We start from the raw sequence: 18,384 nt of genomic DNA, 5'->3' as shown, positions 1-18,384 counted from the left end.
GCATGGCTAATCGTCTGGAGGCATCACCGTTGTCAATGGCTGCATCCCATCCTCTTGTGAAAATGGTCCGATGCGCTGTCACAGCACGGCTAATCATCTGAGGTTCTCGATCATACTGGAATAGGATTCACCCTCCTTTTTTGTCTGTCACTATGCCCAGCACTCGCGAGTTTGAAGTTCGTCACAGTCACTCAATCCCAGAGTCCTACTCGAAATACCACAGACAAGGTTTAGACTTTCCGGACTCTCATGAATGCCGCCATCAATCTAGCTTATACCACGAAGATTCTGATTAAGAGATCCAAGAGATACTCATTCAATCTAAGGTGGAACGGAAGTGGTTGTCAGGCACGCGTTCATGGGGAATGATGATGATTGTCACGTTCATCACATTCAGGTTGAAGTGCGAATGAATATCTTAGAAGCGGAATAAGTTGAATTGAATAGAAAAACAGTAGTACTTTGCATTAATCTTTGAGGAACAGCAGAGCTCCACACCTTAATCTATGGAGTGTAGAAACTCTACCGTTGAAAATACATAAGTGAAAGGTTCAGGCATGGCCGAGAGGCCAGCCCCCAAAACGTGATTGATGAGCGGATAATTTATACGCTTTTTGGCATTGTTTTTAGTGTGTTTTTAGTAGGATCTAGTTACTTTTAGGGATGTTTTCATTAGTTTTTATGTTAAATTCACATTTCTGGACTTTACTATGAGTTTGTGTGTTTTTCTGTGATTTCAGGTATTTTCTGGCTGAAATTGAGGGACTTGAGCAGAAATCAGATTCAGAGGTTGAAAAAGGACTGCTGATGCTGTTGGATTCTGACCTCCCTGCACTAAAAGTGGATTTTCTGGAGCTACAGAACTCTAAATGGCGCGCTTCTAATTGCGTTGGAAAGTAGACATCCAGGGCTTTCCAGCAATATATAATAGTCCATACTTTGGCCAAGAATTGACGACGTAAACTGGTGTTCAACGCCAGCCTTCTGCCCAAATCTGGCGTCCAGCGCCAGAAAAGGATCCAAAACCAGAGTTGAACGCCCAAACTGGCACAGAAACTGGCGTTCAACTTCACAAATGGTCTCTGCACGTGCAACACTCAGGCTCAGCCCAAACACACACCAAGTGGGCCCCGGAAGTGGATTTATGCATCAATTACTTACTCATGTAAACCCTAGTAGCTAGTTTATTATAAATAGGACCTTTTACTATTGTATTAGGCATCTTTGGATTACCTTATGATCCTTTGATCACGTTTTAGGGGGCTGGCCATCTCGGCCATGCCTGGACCTTTCACTTATGTATTTTCAACGGTAGAGTTTCTACACTCCATAGATTAAGGTGTGGAGCTCTGCTGTTCCTCAAAGATTAATGCAAAGTACTACTGTTTTCTATTCAATTCTTCTTATTTCGCTTCTAAGATATCCATTCGCACCCAAGAACATGATGAAGGTGATGATTATGTGTGACGCTCATCATCCTTCTCCCTTATGAGCGCGTGCCTGACAAACACTTCCGTTCTACATGAAATAAGCTAGAATGAATATCTCTTAGATCTCCTAACCGGAATCTTCGTGGCGTAAGCTAGAATGATGGCGGCATTCGAGAGAATCCGGAAAGTCTAAACCTTGTCTGTGGTATTCCGAGTAGGATTCAATGACTGAATGACTGTGACGAGCTTCAAACTCGCGAGTGCTGGGCGTTAGTGACAGACGCAAAAGGAGGGTGAATCCTATTCCAGCATGATCGAGAACCGACAGATGATTGGTCGTGCTGTGACAGAGCATGTGAGCATATCTTTCACTGAGAGGAGGGGATGTAGCCACTGACAACGGTGATGCCCTTGCATAAAGCCAGCCATGGAAAGGAGTAAGACAGATTGGATGAAGATAGCAGGAAAGCAGAGGTTCAGAGGAACGAAAAGCATCTCTATTCGCTTATCTGAAATTCCTACCAATGATTTACATAAGTACCTCTATCCCTATTCTATTATTTATTATTCGAAAACACCATTATCCATTTATATCTACCTGACTGAGATTTACAAGGTGACATTGCTTGCTTCATACTAACAATCTCCGTGGGATTCGACCCTTACTCACGTAAGGTATTACTTGGACGACCCAGTGCACTTGCTGGTTAGTTGTATCGAAGTTGTGACAACTATGAATTAAGATCAGAGCATCAAGCTTTGGAGCCATTACCAGGATTTGTTCGAGCCTGGAGATCACAATTTCGTGCACCAAGTTTTTGGCGCCGTTGCCGGGGATTGTTTGAGTTTGGACAACTGACGGTTCATCTTGTTGCTCAGATTGGGTAACTTTCTTTTCATTTTCTTTTCAAAAATCTTTCAAAAATATTTTCAAAAAAATTTCTCTTTTGTTTTCGAAAAAAAAAATAATAATAATAAAAATGTTTTCAAAAATTTATTCAAAATTTTTAAGAATGAATTCTAGTGTTTCATGAAGCATGTGAAGCCTGGCTGGCTGTAAAGCCATGTCTAAATTCATTTGGACTGAGGCTTGCAATTTGTTATCAAGAGCAAATTAGTTGTTACTCATCCACCTGCTGCTGATCCATGATCACCTGCTGAAGCTTGGCTGGCCATTGGCCATGTCTAGTGTTTTGGACTGGAGCTTTCTTTGAAAGCTTGGCTGGCTAGTGAGCCATGTCTAATTCCTGGACTGAAGCTTTAGACTAACATGGCAAGATTCCTGGAATTCATATTAAAAATTTTTGGAATCCTTATTTTTCCCTTTAATATGCGAAAAATATAAAATAAAGAAAAAAAAATTAGAAAATCATAAAAATCAAAAATATTTTTCTGTTTCTTGTTTGAGTCTTGTGTCATGTTATAAGTTTGGTGTCACTTGCATATGCATCTAGCATTTTTCGAAAATATCATGCATTCATAGTGTTCTTCATGATCTTCAAGTTGTTCTTGGTAAGTCTTCTTGTTTGATCTTGATGATTTTTTGTTTTGTGTCTTTTCATGTTTATCATATGCATTCTTGAATTCTTAGTGTCTAAGCATTAAAGAATTCTAAGTTTGGTGTCTTGCATGTTTTCTTTGCATTAAAAATTTTTCAAAATTATGTCTATGATGTTCATCTTGACATTCAAAGTATTCTTGGTGTTCATCTTGACATTCATAGCATTCTTGCATGCATCACATGTTTTGATCTAAAAATTTCATGCATTGCATATTTTTCATGTTTTTCATAAAAATTTCAAAAATCAAAAAAATATCTTTCCCTTTTTCTCTCATCAAATTCGAAAATTGAGTTGACTTTTTCAAAAGTTTTTAAAATCAAGTTGTTTCTCATAAGTCAAATCAAATTTTCAATTTGAAAATCTTATCTTTTTCAAAATCTTTTTCAAAAATCAAATCTTTTTCAAAATTATTAGTTATTTTCGAAAATTCCAAAAATATTTTTCAAAAATATTTTTCTTATTTTTTTACCAAATTTTCGAAAATAACATAAACAATTAATGTTTTGATTCAAAAATTTGAAGTTTGTTACTTGCTTGTTAAGAAAGATTCAAACTTTAAGTTCTAGAATCATATCTTGTGATTTCTTATGAATCAAGTCATTGATTGTGATTTTAAAAATCAAATCTTTTTCAAAACTAATTCCTATCATATCTTTTCAAAATATCTTTTCTAACTTCCTAACTTCTTATCTTTTCAAAATTTGTTTCAACTAACTAACTAACTTTTTGTTTGTTTCTTAACTTTTTCAAAACTACCTAACTAACTCTCTCTCTCTAATTTTCGAAAATATCTTCCCTCTTTTTCAAAAATTTCTATTTTTATTAACTAATTATTTTTATTTTTAAATTTTAAAAATTTTTCGAAAATTTCTAACATTTTTCAAAAACCATTTTTCAAAAATCACTAACTCTTTTTCAAAATAATTTTCGAAAATTATCCCTCTCTCATCCTATTCTATTTATTCATTCATTAACTAACATCTCTTCCTCACATCAACACCAAATTCGAACCCCCTCTTCTATTTGTATTCGAATTTCTTCTTCTTTTCTTCTACTAACAATAAGGATCCTCTTTACTGTGACATAGAGGATTCCTCTTCTTTTCTTTTTCTCTCCTCTTTCTTATGAGCAGGGACAGAGAAAAAGGCATTCTTGTTGAAGCTGATCCAGAACCTGAAAGGACTCTGAAGAGAAAATTAAGAGAAGCTAAATTACAACAATCCAGAGACAACTTGATTGAAAATTTCGAACAAGTAAAGGAGATGGCAGCCGAACCCAACAACAATGCAAGGAGAATGCTTGGTGACTTCACTGCACCTAATTCCAATTTACATGGAAGAAGCATCTCCATTCCTGCCATTGGAGCAAACAACTTTGAGCTGAAACCTCAGTTAGTTTCTCTGATGCAGCAGAACTGCAAGTTTCATGGACTTCCATCTGAAGATCCTTTTCAGTTCTTAACTGAATTCTTGCAGATATGTGATACCGTTAAGACTAATGGAGTAGATCTTGAAGTCTACAGGCTCATGCTTTTCCCTTTTGCTGTAAGAGACAGAGCTAGATTATGGTTGGATTCTCAACCTAAAGACAGCCTGAACTCTTGGGATAAGCTGGTCACGGCTTTCTTAGCCAAGTACTTTCCTCCTCAAAAGCTGAGCAAGCTTAGAGCTGATGTTCAAACCTTCAGGCAGAAAGAAGGTGAATCCCTCTATGAAGCCTGGGAAAGATACAAACAGTTGACCAAAAAGTGTCCTTCTGACATGCTTTCAGAATGGACCATCCTGGATATATTCTATGATGGTCTGTCTGAGTTATCTAAGATGTCATTGGATACCTCTGCAGGTGGATCCATTCACCTAAAGAAAACGCCTGCAGAAGCTCAAGAACTCATTGACATGGTTGCTAATAACCAGTTCATGTACACTTCTGAAAGGAATCCTGTAAGCAATGGGACACCTATGAAGAAGGGAGTTCTTGAGGTTGATACTCTGAATGCCATATTCGCTCAGAATAAAATATTGACTCAGCAAGTCAATATGATCTCTCAGAGTCTGCATGGAATGCAAGCTGCATCCAACAGTACTCAAGAAGCATCTTCTGAAGAAGAAGCTTATGATCCTGAGAACCCTGCAATAGCAGAGGTAAATTACTTAGGTGAACCTTATGGAAAAACCTATAACTCAACATGGAGAAATCATCCAAATTTCTCATGGAAGGATCAAAAGCCCCAACAAGGCTTTAATAATGGTGGAAGAAACAGGTTTAGCAATAGCAAGCCTTTTCCATCATCAACTCAGCAACAGACAGAGAACTCTGAACAAAATGCTTCTAATTTAGCAAATCTAGTCTCTGATCTATCTAAGGCCACTGTAAGTTTCATGAATGAAACAAGGTCTTCCATTAGAAATCTGGAAGCACAAGTGGGCCAGCTGAGTAAAAGGATCACTGAAATCCCTCCTAGTACTCTCCCAAGCAATACAGAAGAGAACCCAAAAGGAGAGTGCAAGGCCATTGACATAAGCGCCATGGCCAAACCTGTAAGGGAAGGAGAGGACGTGAATCCCAAGGAGGAAGACCTCCTGGGACGTCCAGTGATCAATAAGGAGCTTCCCTCTGAGGAACCAAAGGAATCTGAGACTCATCTAGAGACCATAGAGATTCCATTGAACCTCCTTATGCCCTTCATGAGCTCTGATGAGTATTCCTCTTCTGAAGAGAATGAGGATGTCACTGAAGAGCAAACTGCCAAGTTTCTTGGTGCAATCATGAAGCTGAATGCCAAATTATTTGGCATTGATGCTTGGGAAGTTGAACCTCCCTTGTTCATCAATGAACTAAGTGATCTGGATCAACTGACATTGCCTCAGAAGAGACAGGATCCTGGAAAGTTCATAATCCCTTGTACCATAGGCACCATGCTCTTTAAGGCTTTGTGTGACCTTGGTTCAGGAATAAACCTCATGCCCCTCTCTGTAATAGAGAAACTGGGAATCTATGGGGTGCAAGCTGCTAAAATCTCACTAGAGATGGCAGACAGCTCAAGAAAACAGGCTTATGGACAAGTAGAAGATGTATTAGTAAAGGTTGAGGGCCTTTACATACCTGCTGATTTCATAGTCCTGGATACTGGAAAGGAAGAGGATGAATCCATCATCCTAGGAAGACCTTTCCTGGCCACAGCAAGAGCTGTGATTGATGTTGACAGAGGTGAAATAGTCCTTCAATGGAATGAGGACTCCCTTGTGTTTACAACTCAAGGATCTCCCTCTGCAACCATGGAGAGGAAGCAGAAAAAGCTTCTCTCCAAGCAGAGTCAACCAGAGCCCCCACAGTCAAACTCTAAGTTTGGTGTTGGGAGGCCACAACCAAACTCCAAGTTTGGTGTTGAACTCCCATATCCAAACTCTAAGTTTGGTGTTGGAAAGTCTCAACAAAGCTCTGCACATCTGTGAGGCTCCATGAGAGCCCTTTGTCAAGCTATTGACATTAAAGAAGCGCTTGTTGGGAGGCAACCCAATGTTTATCTAATTCTTATTTTTATTGTTTTTCATGTTTTCTTAGGTTCATGATCATGTGGAGTCACAAAATAAATAGAAAAATTGAAAACGGAATCAAAAACAGCAGAAGAAAAATCACACCCTGGAGGAGCATCTGTCTGGCGTTCAGCGCCAGAACAGAGCATAGTTCTGGCGCTGAACGCCCAAAATGGGCAGCTTCTGGGCGCTGAACGCCAGAACAGGCATGGTTCTGGCGTTCAACGCCAGAAATGGCACACAAATGGGCGCTGAATGCCCAAAATGGCCACCAACCTGGCGCTGAACGCCCAGAGTTGGGTACAAAGGCATTTTTACATGCCTAATGGGTGCAGGGATGTAATTCCTTGAACACCTCAGGATCTGTGGACCCCACAGGATCCATTCAGGATCTGTGGACCCCACAGGATCCACTCAAGATCTGTGGACCCCACAGGATCCCCACCTACCTCCACTCACTTCTTCTCACCACTCTCTTTCACACAACCCCATAAACACTCTTCCCCAAAAACCCTTCACCAATCACCTCAATCTCTCTTCCCCATCACCTCTTCACCACTCACATCCATCCACTCTTCCCCATAAACCTACCTCATAAACCACACCTACCTTCAAAATTCAAAACCAATTTCCCACCCATATGGCCGAACCAATACCCCCATCCCTTCCCTATATAAAGACCTCCACTCTTCATCAAATTCACACAACACACCCCTCTACACTCCTCTTGGCCAAAACCACATCTCCCTCTCCCTCTCCATATTTCTTCTTCTTCTTCTAATATTCTTTTGTTTATTGCTCGAGGGCGAGCAATATTCTAAGTTTGGTGTGGTAAAAGCATAACTTTTTTTTTTGTTTTTCCATTACCATTGATGGCACCTAAGACCGGAGAATCCTCTAGAAGAGAAAAAGGGAAGATAAAAGCTTCCACATCAGAGTCATGGGAGATGGAAAGGTTCATCTCCAAAGCCCATCAAGACCACTTCTATGATGTTGTGGCCAAGAAGAAGGTGATCCCTGAGGTCCCTTTTAAACTCAAAAGAAATGAGTATCCAGAGATCCGACATGAAATTCAAAGAAGAGGTTGGGAAGTTCTAACAAATCCCATCCAACAAGTCGGCATCCTAATGGTTCAAGAGTTCTATGCCAATGCATGGATCACCAAGAACCATGATCAAAGTAAGAACCCGGATCCAAAGAACTATGTTACAATGGTTCGGGGGAAATACCTAGATTTTAGTCCGGAGAATGTGAGGTTGGCGTTCAACTTGCCATACATGGAAGAAAACGCACGCCCCTACACAAAGAGAGTCAACTTTGATCAAAGGTTGGACCAAGTCCTTATGGACATATGTGTAGAAGGAGCTCAATGGAAGATTGACTCCAAAGGCAAGCCGGTTCAACTAAGAAGATTGGACCTCAAGCCTATTGCTAGAGGATGGTTGGAGTTTATTCAATGCTCAATCATTCCCACTAGCAACCGGTCTGAAGTTACTATAGACCGGGCCATCATGATCCATAGCATCATGATTGGAGAAGAGGTGGAAGTTCATGAGATTATACCTCAAGAACTCTACAAGGTGGCTGACAAGTCCTCCACTATGGCAAGGTTAGCCTTTCCTCACCTCATTTGCCACCTATGCAATTCAGCTGGGATTGACATAGAGGGAGATATCCTCATTAAAGAGGAAAAGCCCATCACTAAGAAAAAGATGGAGCAAGCAAGAGAGCCTAGTCATGGAGCTCAAGAGGCGCAAGAAGCTCATCACCATGGGATTCCAGAAATGCCTCAAATGCACTTTCCTCCACAAAACTATTGGGAGCACATCAACACCTCCTTAGAAGAATTGAGTTCCAATATGGGACAACTAAGGGTGGAACATCAAGAGCACTCCATCATGCTTCATGAAATAAGAGAAGATCAAAAAGCAATGAGGGAGGAGCAACAAAGACAAGGAAGAGACATAGAAGAGCTTAAGGACATCAATGGTTCCTCAAGAAGGAAACGCCACCATCACTAAGGTGGATTCATTCCTTGTTCTTATTTCTTCTGTTTTCGTTTTCTATGTTATGTGCTTGTCTGTGTTTGTGTCTTCATTACATGATCATTAGTAGTAGTAACTTTGTCTTAAAGTTATAAATGTCCTATGAATCCATCACCTCTCTTAAATAAAAAAAAATTGTTTTAATTCAAAAGAACAAGAAGTACATGAGTTTCGAATTTATCCTTGAACTTAGCTTAATTATATTGATGTGGTGACAATGCTTCTTGTTTTCTGAATGTATGCTTGAACAGTGCATATGTCTTTTGAAGTTGTTGTTTAAGAATGTTAAATATGTTGGCTCTTGAAAGAATGATGACTAAGGAGACATGTTATTTGATAATCTGAAAAATCATAAATATGATTCTTGAAGCAAGAAAAAGCAGCAAAGGACAAAGCTTGCAGGAAAAAAAATTTAGAAGAAAAAGAAAAAGCAAGCAGAAAAAGCCAAAGCTCTTAAAACCAAAAGGCAAGGGCAAATAAAAAGAATCCCAAGGCTTTGAGCATCAGTGGATAGGAGGGCCTAAAGGAATAAAATCCTGGTCTAAGCGGCTAAACCAAGCTGTCCCTAACCATGTGCTTGTGGCGTGTAGGTGTCAAGTGAAAACTTGAGACTGAGCGGTTAAAGTCAAGGTCCAAAGCAAAAACAAAGAGTGTGCTTAAGAACCCTGGACACCTCTAATTGGGGACTTTAGCAAAGCTGAGTCACAATCTGAAAAGGTTCACCCAATTATGTGTCTGTGGCATTTATGTATCCGGTGGTAATACTGGAAAACAAAGTGCTTAGGGCCACGGCCAAGACTCATAAAGAAGCTGTGTTCAAGAATCATCATACTGAACTAGGAGAGTCAATAACACTATTCGAAATCTGAAGTTCCTATAGATGCCAATCATTCTGAACCTCAATGGATAAAGTGAGATGCCAAAACTATTCAAGAGGCAAAAAGCTATAAGTCCCGCTCATATGATTGAAGCTCTGTTTCATTGATAGTTTGGAATTTATAGTATATTCTCTTCTTTTTATCCTATTTGATTTCAGTTGCTTGGGGACAAGCAACAATTTCAGTTTGGTGTTGTGATGAGCGGATAATTTATACGCTTTTTGGCATTGTTTTTAGTGTGTTTTTAGTAGGATCTAGTTACTTTTAGGGATGTTTTCATTAGTTTTTATGTTAAATTCACATTTCTGGACTTTACTATGAGTTTGTGTGTTTTTCTGTGATTTCAGGTATTTTCTGGCTGAAATTGAGGGACTTGAGCAGAAATCAGATTCAGAGGTTGAAAAAGGACTGCTGATGCTGTTGGATTCTGACCTCCCTGCACTCAAAGTGGATTTTCTGGAGCTACAGAACTCGAAATGGCGCACTTCCAATTGCGTTGGAAAGTAGACATCCAGGGCTTTCCAGAAATATATAATAGTCCATACTTTGGCCAAGAATTGACGACGTAAACTGGCGTTCAACGCCAGCCTTCTGCCCAAATCTGGCGTCCAGCGCCAGAAAAGGATCCAAAACTAGAGTTGAACGCCCAAACTGGCACAGAAACTGGCGTTCAACTCCACAAATGGCCTCTGCACGTGCAACACTCAGGCTCAGCCCAAACACACACCAAGTGGGCCCCGAAAGTGGATTTATGCATCAATTACTTACTCATGTAAACCCTAGTAGCTAGTTTATTATAAATAGGACCTTTTACTATTGTATTAGGCATCTTTGGATTACCTTATGATCCTTTGATCACGTTTTAGGGGGCTGGCCATCTCGGCCATGCCTGGACCTTTCACTTATGTATTTTCAACGGTAGAGTTTCTACACTCCATAGATTAAGGTGTGGAGCTCTGCTGTTCCTCAAAGATTAATGCAAAGTACTACTGTTTTCTATTCAATTCTTCTTATTTCGCTTCTAAGATATCCATTCGCACCCAAGAACATGATGAAGGTGATGATTATGTGTGACGCTCATCATCCTTCTCCCTTATGAGCGCGTGCCTGACAAACACTTCCGTTCTACATGAAATAAGCTAGAATGAATATCTCTTAGATCTCCTAACCGGAATCTTCGTGGCGTAAGCTAGAATGATGGCGGCATTCGAGAGAATCCGGAAAGTCTAAACCTTGTCTGTGGTATTCCGAGTAGGATTCAATGACTGAATGACTGTGACGAGCTTCAAACTCGCGAGTGCTGGGCGTTAGTGACAGACGCAAAAGGAGGGTGAATCCTATTCCAGCATGATCGAGAACCGACAGATGATTGGCCGTGCTGTGACAGAGCATGTGAGCATATCTTTCACTGAGAGGAGGGGATGTAGCCACTGACAACGGTGATGCCCTTGCATAAAGCCAGCCATGGAAAGGAGTAAGACAGATTGGATGAAGATAGCAGGAAAGCAGAGGTTCAGAGGAATGAAAAGCATCTCTATTCGCTTATCTGAAATTCCTACCAATGATTTACATAAGTACCTCTATCCCTATTCTATTATTTATTATTCGAAAACACCATTATCCATTTATATCTACCTGACTGAGATTTACAAGGTGACCATAGCTTGCTTCATACCAACAATCTCCGTGGGATTCGACCCTTACTCACGTAAGGTATTACTTGGACGACCCAGTGCACTTGCTGGTTAGTTGTATCGAAGTTGTGACAACTATGAATTAAGATCAGAGCACCAAGCTTTGGAGCCATTACCAGGATTTGTTCGAGCCTGGAGATCACAATTTCGTGCACCAGTGATCACAGGATCAAAAATACAATCTAGGATGATCCGAAGATGATCAAAAGATGTCTAATACAATAGTAAAAAGTCCTATTTATACTAAACTAGCTACTAGGGTTTACAGAAGTAAGTAATTGATGCATAAATCCACTTCCGGGGCCCACTTGGTGTGTGCTTGGGCTGAGCTTGAATGTTTCACGTGCAGAGACTCTTTCTGGAGTTGAACTCCAGGTTGTAACGTGTTTCTGGCGTTCAACTCTGGTTTGTGACGTGTTTCTGGCGTTTAACTCCAGACAGCAGCGTAGAACTGGCGTTCAACGCCCTTTTACGTCGTCTAAATTCGGCCAAAGTATGAACTATTATATAATGCTGAAAAGCCCTGGATGTCTACTTTCCAACGCAACTGGAAGCGCGCCATTTTGAGTTCTGTAGCTCCAGAAAATCCATTTTGAGTGCAGAGAGGTCAGAATCCAACAGCATCAGCAGTCCTTCTTCAACCTCTGAATCTGATTTTTGCTCAAGTCCCTCAATTTCAGCCAGAAAATACCTGAAATCATAGAAAAACACACAAACTCATAGTAAAGTCCAGAAATGTGAATTTAACATAAAATATAATGAAAACATCCTTAAAAGTAACTAGATTCTCCTAAAAACATACTAAAAACAATGCCAAAAAGCGTATAAATTATCCGCTCATCACAACACCAAACTTAAATTGTTGCTTGTCCCCAAGCAACTGAAAATCAAATAGGATAAAAAGAAGAGAATATACTATGAATTCCAAACTATCAATAAAACATAGCTCCAATCAGATGAGCGGGACTTGTAGCTTTTTGCCTCTTAAATAGTTTTGGCATCTCACTTTATCCATTGAAGTTCAGAATGATTGACTTCCATAGGAACTCAGAGTTCAGATAGTGTTATTGATTCTCCTAGTTCAGTATGATGATTCTTGAACACAGCTATTTTATGAGTCTTGGTCGTGGCTCTAAGCACTTTGTTTTCCAGTATTACCACCAGATACATAAATGCCACAGACACATAACTGGGTGAACCTTTTCAGATTGTGACTCAGCTTTGCTAAAGTCCCCAATTAGAGGTGTCCAGGGTTCTTAAGCACACTCTTTTTTTGCTTTGGACCTTGACTTTAACCGCTCAGTCTCAAGTTTTCACTTGACACCTTCACGCCACAAGAACATGGTTAGGGACAGCTTGATTTAGCCGCTTAGGCCAGGATTTTATTCCTTTAGGCCCTCCTATCCACTGATGCTCAAAGCCTTGGGATCCTTTTTATTTACCCTTGCCTTTTGGTTTTAAGGGTTATTGGCTTTTTGCTCTTGCCTCTTGGTTTTAAGAGCTTTGGCTTTTTCTGCTTGCTTTTTCTCTCTTTTTTTTTCGCTATTTTTTTTTCTGCAAGCTTTGTTCTTTGCTGCTTTTTCTTGCTTGAAGAATCATTTTTATGATTTTTCAGATTATCAAATAATATGTCTCCTTGTCATCATTCTTTCAAGAGCCAACATATTTAACATTCTTAAATAACAACTTCAAAAGACATATGCACTGTTCAAGCATTCATTCAGAAAACAAAAAGTATTATCACCACATCAAAATAATTAAACTAAGTTCAAGGACAAATTCGAAACTCATGTACTTCTTGTTCTTTTGAATTAAGACATTTTTCATTTAAGAGAGGTGATGGATTCATAGGACATTCATAACTTTAACGCATAGTTACTAAATACTAATGATCATGTAATGAAGACACAAACATAGATAAGCACTTAACATGGAAAACGAAAAACAGAGAAAGTAAGAACAAGGAATGAGTCCACCTTAGTGATGGTGGCGTTTCCTTTTCTTTGTTGCTCCTCCCTCATTGCTTTTTGATCTTCTCTAATTTCATGAAGGATGATGGAGTGCTCTTGATGTTCCACCCTTAATTGTCCCATGTTGGAACTTAATTCTCCTAGGGAGGTGTTGATTTGCTCCCAATAGTTTTGTGGAGGAAAATGCATTTGAGGCATCTTCGGGATCTCATGGTGATGAGCTTCATGCGCCTCTTGAGCTCCATGAATGGGCTCTCTTGCTTGCTCCATCCTTTTCTTAGTGATGGGCTTCTCTTCCTCAATGGGAATGTCTCCTTCTATGAAAGCTCCAACTGAGTAACATAGATGGCATATAAGATGAGGAAAAGCTAGCCTTGCCCAAGGAGAGGGCTTTTCGGCTATTTTGTAAAGTTCAAGGGAGATGACTTCATGAACTTCTACTTCCTCTCCAATCATGATGCTATGAATCATGATGGCCCGATCCATAGTAACTTCAGATCGGTTGCTAGTGGGGATGATGGAGCGTTGGATGAACTCCAACCATCCTCTAGCTACAGGCTTGAGGTCCAGTCTTCTTAGTTGAACAGGCTTGCCTTTGGAGTCAATCTTCCATTGAGCTCCTTCCACACATATGTCCATGAGGACTTGGTCCAACCTTTGATTAAAGTTGACCCTTCTAGTGTAGGGGCGTGCATCTCCTTGTATAATAGGCAAGTTGAACGCCAACCTCACATTCTCTGGACTAAAATCTAAGTATTTCCCCCGAACCATTGTAATATAATTCTTTGGATTCGGGTTCTTACTTTGATCATGGTTCTTAGTGATCCATGCATTGGCATAGAACTCTTGAACCATTAGGATGCCGACTTGTTGGATGGGGTTTGTTAGAACTTCCCAACCTCTTCTTTGGATTTCATGTCGGATTTCCGGATACTCATTTCTCTTGAGTTTGAAAGGGACCTCAGGGATCACCTTATTCTTGACCACAACATCATAGAAGTGGTCTTGATGAGCTTTGGAGATGAATCTTTCCATCTCCCATGACTCGGAGGTGGAAGCTTTTGTCTTCCCTTTCCCTTTTCTAGAGGATTCTCCGGTCTTAGGTGCCATCAATGGTAATGGAAAAACAAAAAGCTTATGCTTTTACCACACCAAACTTAGAATATTGCTCGCCCTCGAGCAAGAGAAGAAAGAATAGATGAAGAAGAAGAAGAAAATATGGAAGAGAGGGTTGTGTTGTGTGAAAATGAGGAAGAATGGAGGGCTGTATATAGGGAAGGGGGTAAGGTTCGGCCATAAGGGTGGGTTTTGGGTGGGAAATTGATTTTGAATTTTGAAGGTAGGTGGGGTTTATGAGGTAGGTTTATGGAGAAGAGTGGATGGATGTGAGTGGTGAAGTGGTGATAGGGGAGTGAGATTGAGGTGATGGTGAAGAGTTTTGGGGAAGAGTGTTTATGGGATTGTGTGAAAGAGGAGTGAGAAGAAGTGAGTGGAGGTAGGTGGGGATCCTGTGGGGTCCACAGATCCTGAGGTGTTCAAGGATTTACAACCTTGCACCAAATTAGGCATGCAAAATTCCCTTTCACACAACTCTGGGCGTTCAGCACCAGATTGGTGCTTGTTCTGGGCGTTGAACGCCCATTTGTTGCCCATTTCTGGCGTTGAACGCCAGAACCATGCTTGTTCTGGGCGTTCAGCGCCAGCTCTTCTCCAGGGTGCAATTCTGGCGTTCAAACGCCCAGATGCTGCCCATTTTGGGCGTTCAGCGCCAGAACCATGCTCTGTTCTGGCGTTGAACGCCAGCCAGATGCTTCTTACTGGCGTTTAAACGCCAGTAAGGTCTTCCTCCAGGGTGTGATTTTTCTTCGGCTGTTTTTGATTCCGTTTTCAATTTTTATATTTATTTTGTGACTCCACATGATCATGAACCTAATAAAACATGAAAAACAATGAAAATAAAAATTAGATAAATAAAAATTGGGTTGCCTCCCAACAAGCGCTTCTTTAATGTCAATAGCTTGACAGTGGGCTCTCATGGAGCCTCACAGATGTTCAGAGCATTGTTGAGACTCCCCAACACCAAACTTAGAGTTTGGTTGTGGCCTCCCAACACCAAACTTAGAGTTTGACTGTGGGGGCTCTGGTTGACTCTGTTTTGAGAGAAGCTTATTGTGCCTCTTTTCCATGTTTACAGAAGGATAACCTTGAGTTGTAAACACAAGGGAGTCCCCATTCAATTGAAGGACTAATTCACCTCTGTCAACATCAATCACAGCTCTTGCTGTGGCTAGGAAGGGTCTTCCAAGGATGATGAATTCATCCTCATCCTTCCCAGTGTCTAGGACTATGAAATCAGCAGGGATGTAAAGGCCTTCAACCTTTACTAACACATCCTCTACTTGTCTATAAGCCTATTTTCTTGAACTGTCTGTCATCTCTAATGAGATTTTAGTAGCTTGCACCCCAAAGATTCCTAGTTTCTCTATTACAGAGAGGGGCATGAGGTTTATCCCTGAACCAAGGTCACACAGAGCCTTCTCAAAGGTCATGGTGCCTATGGTACAAGGTATTAGGAACTTTCCAGGATCCTGTTTCTTCTGAGGCAATCTCAGTTGATCCAGATCACTTAGTTCATTGGTGAACAAGGGAGGTTCATCTTTCCAAGTCTCAATACCAAATAATTTGGCATTCAGCTTCATGATTGCACCAAGGTACTTGGTAACTTGCTCTTCAGTAACATCTTCATTCTCTTCAGAAGAAGAATACTCTTCAGAGCTCATGAATGGTGTAAGGAGGTTCAATGGAATCTCTATGGTCTCTAGATGAGTCTTGGATTCCTTTGGTTCCTCAGAGGGAAACTCCTTATTGATCACTGGACATCCCAGGAGGTCTTCCCCCTTGGGATTCACGTCCTCCTCTCCCTCTTTGGGTTCGGCCATTTTGGTTATGTCAATGGCCTTGCACTCTCTCTTTGGATTTTCTTCTGTATTGCTTGGGAGAGTACAGGGAGGGATTTCAGTGATCTTTTACTCAGCTGGCCCACTTGTGCTTCCAAATTTCTAATGGAAGACCTTGTTTCATTCATGAAACTTACAGTGGCCTTGGACAGATCAGAGACTAAGTTTGCTAAATTAGAGGTATTTTTTTCAGAGTTCTCTGTCTGTTGCTGAGAAGATGATGGAAAAGGTTTACTATTGTTAAACCTGTTTCTTCCACCATTATTAAAGCCTTGTTGAGGCTTTTGTTGATCCTTCCATGAGTGATTTGGGTGATTTCTCCATGAGGGATTATAGGTGTTTCCATATGGTTCACCCATGTAATTCACCTCTGCTATTGCAGGGTTTTCAGGATCATAAGCTTCTTCTTCAGAAGATACCTCTTGAGTACTGTTGGATGCAGCTTGCATTCCATTCAGACTCTGAAAAATCATATTGACTTGCTGAGTCAATATTTTATTCTGAGCCAATATAGCATTCAGAGTATCAATTTCAAGAACTCCCTTCTTCATAGGCGTCCCATTACTCACAGGATTCCTCTCAGAAGTATACATGAACTGGTTATTAGCAACCATGTCAATGAGTTCTTGAGCTTCTGCAGGCGTTTTCTTTAGGTGAATGGATCCACCTGCAGAAGTATCCAATGACATCTTAGCTAATTCAGGCAGACCATCATAGAATATATCCAGGATGGTCCATTCTGAAAGCATGTCAGAAGGACACTTTTTGGTCAGTCTTTTGTATCTCTCCCAAGCTTCATAGAGGGATTCACCTTCTTTCTGTCTGAAGGTCTGAACATCCACTCTAAGCTTACTCAGGTTTTGAAGAGGAAAGAACTTGGCTAAGAAAGCCTTGACCAGCTTATCCCAAGAGTTCAAGCTATCCTTAGGTTGAGAGTCCAACCATATTCTAGCTCTGTCTCTTATAGCAAAAGGGAAAAGCATGAGCCTGTAGACTTCAGGATCTACTCCATTAGTCTTAACAGTATCACAGATCTGCAAGAATTCAGTTAAGAACTGAAAAGGATCTTCAGATGGAAGTCCATGAAACTTGCATTTTGCTGCATCAGAGAAACTAATTGAGGTTTAAGCTCAAAATTGTTTGCTCCAATGGTAGGGATGGAGATGCTTCTTCCATGTAAATTGGAATTAGGTGCAGTAAAGTCACCAAGCATCCTCCTTGCATTATTATTATTTTCGGCCGCCATCTCCTCTTCCTGTTCGAAAATTTCTGTAAGGTTATCTCTGGATTGTTGTATTTTAGCTTCTCTTAGTTTTCTCTTCAGAGTCCTTTCAGGTTCTGGATCTGCTTCAACAAGAATATTCTTGTCTTTGCTCCTACTCATATGAAAAAGAAAGGAACAGAAAAATAATAATAATAGGGATCCTTTTTGCCCAAGTATAGAGGTTTCCCTGTGTGAGTAGAAGAAGAAAAGAATGTAATGTAAAGAAGGGAAGAAGAGAAAATTCGAACACAGATGGAGGAGGGGGTTCGAATTTGGGTGAGATGAAGTGTCAGTAGATGAATAAATAAATAGAATGAGATGAGAGAGAAAGAGGATTTTCGAAAATAATTTTTGAAAAAGAGTTAGTGATTTTCGAAAATTAGGAATAAAATTAAAATAAAAAATTAAAATAATTAGTTAATTAAAAAGAAATTTTGAAAAAGAGGGAAGATATTTTCGAAAATTAGAGAGAGAGAGTTAGTTAGGTGGTTTTGCAAAAAATAAGAAACAAACAAAAAGTTAGTTAGTTAGTTGAAACAAATTTGAAAATCAATTTTGAAAAGATAAGAAGATAAGAAGTTAGAGAAGATATTTTAAAATCAAATTTTTGAAAAAGATAAGATAAGGATATATTTTTGAAAAGATACGATTGATATTAGTTTTGAGAAAGATTTGATTTTTAAAATCACAATTAATGACTTGATTCACAAGAAATCACAAGATATGATTCTAGAACTTAAAGTTTGAATCTTTCTTAACAAGTAAGTAACAAACTTGAATTTTTTGAATCAAAACATTAATTGATGATGATATTTTCGAAAATTATGTGATAAAATTAAGAAAAATATTTTTGAAAAATATTTTAAAAATTTTCAAAAATAAATAAGAAAAGTGAAAAAGATATGATTTTTGAAAAAGATTTTGAAAAAGATAAGATTTTCAAATTGAAAATTTGATTTGACTCATAAGAAACAATTGAATTTTAAAAATTTTTGAAAAAGTCAACTCAAATTTTCGAATTTGATGAGAAGAAAAAGGAAAGATATTTTTT

The 18,384-nt window shown here is 39.6% G+C and overlaps 2 non-coding genes across 2 annotated transcripts; one reads left to right on the top strand and one right to left on the bottom strand.

The window, feature by feature from the left end:
• Positions 1–4,650: 4,650 nt before the first annotated feature.
• LOC112725443 (small nucleolar RNA R71) lies at positions 4,651–4,758 on the bottom strand. Its single transcript, XR_003164552.1, has one exon. It is a non-coding gene; the product is annotated as a small nucleolar RNA R71 (small nucleolar RNA).
• Positions 4,759–16,812: 12,054 nt separating this feature from the next.
• LOC112724519 (small nucleolar RNA R71) lies at positions 16,813–16,920 on the top strand. The gene has a single exon (XR_003163678.1). It is a non-coding gene; the product is annotated as a small nucleolar RNA R71 (small nucleolar RNA).
• The last annotated feature ends 1,464 nt before the right edge of the window (positions 16,921–18,384 follow it).

This window comes from Arachis hypogaea, chromosome 11 (assembly GCF_003086295.3).
Source record: "Arachis hypogaea cultivar Tifrunner chromosome 11, arahy.Tifrunner.gnm2.J5K5, whole genome shotgun sequence".
NCBI lineage: Eukaryota > Viridiplantae > Streptophyta > Magnoliopsida > Fabales > Fabaceae > Arachis > Arachis hypogaea.
This window is presented reverse-complemented; position numbering and strand designations above follow the sequence as displayed.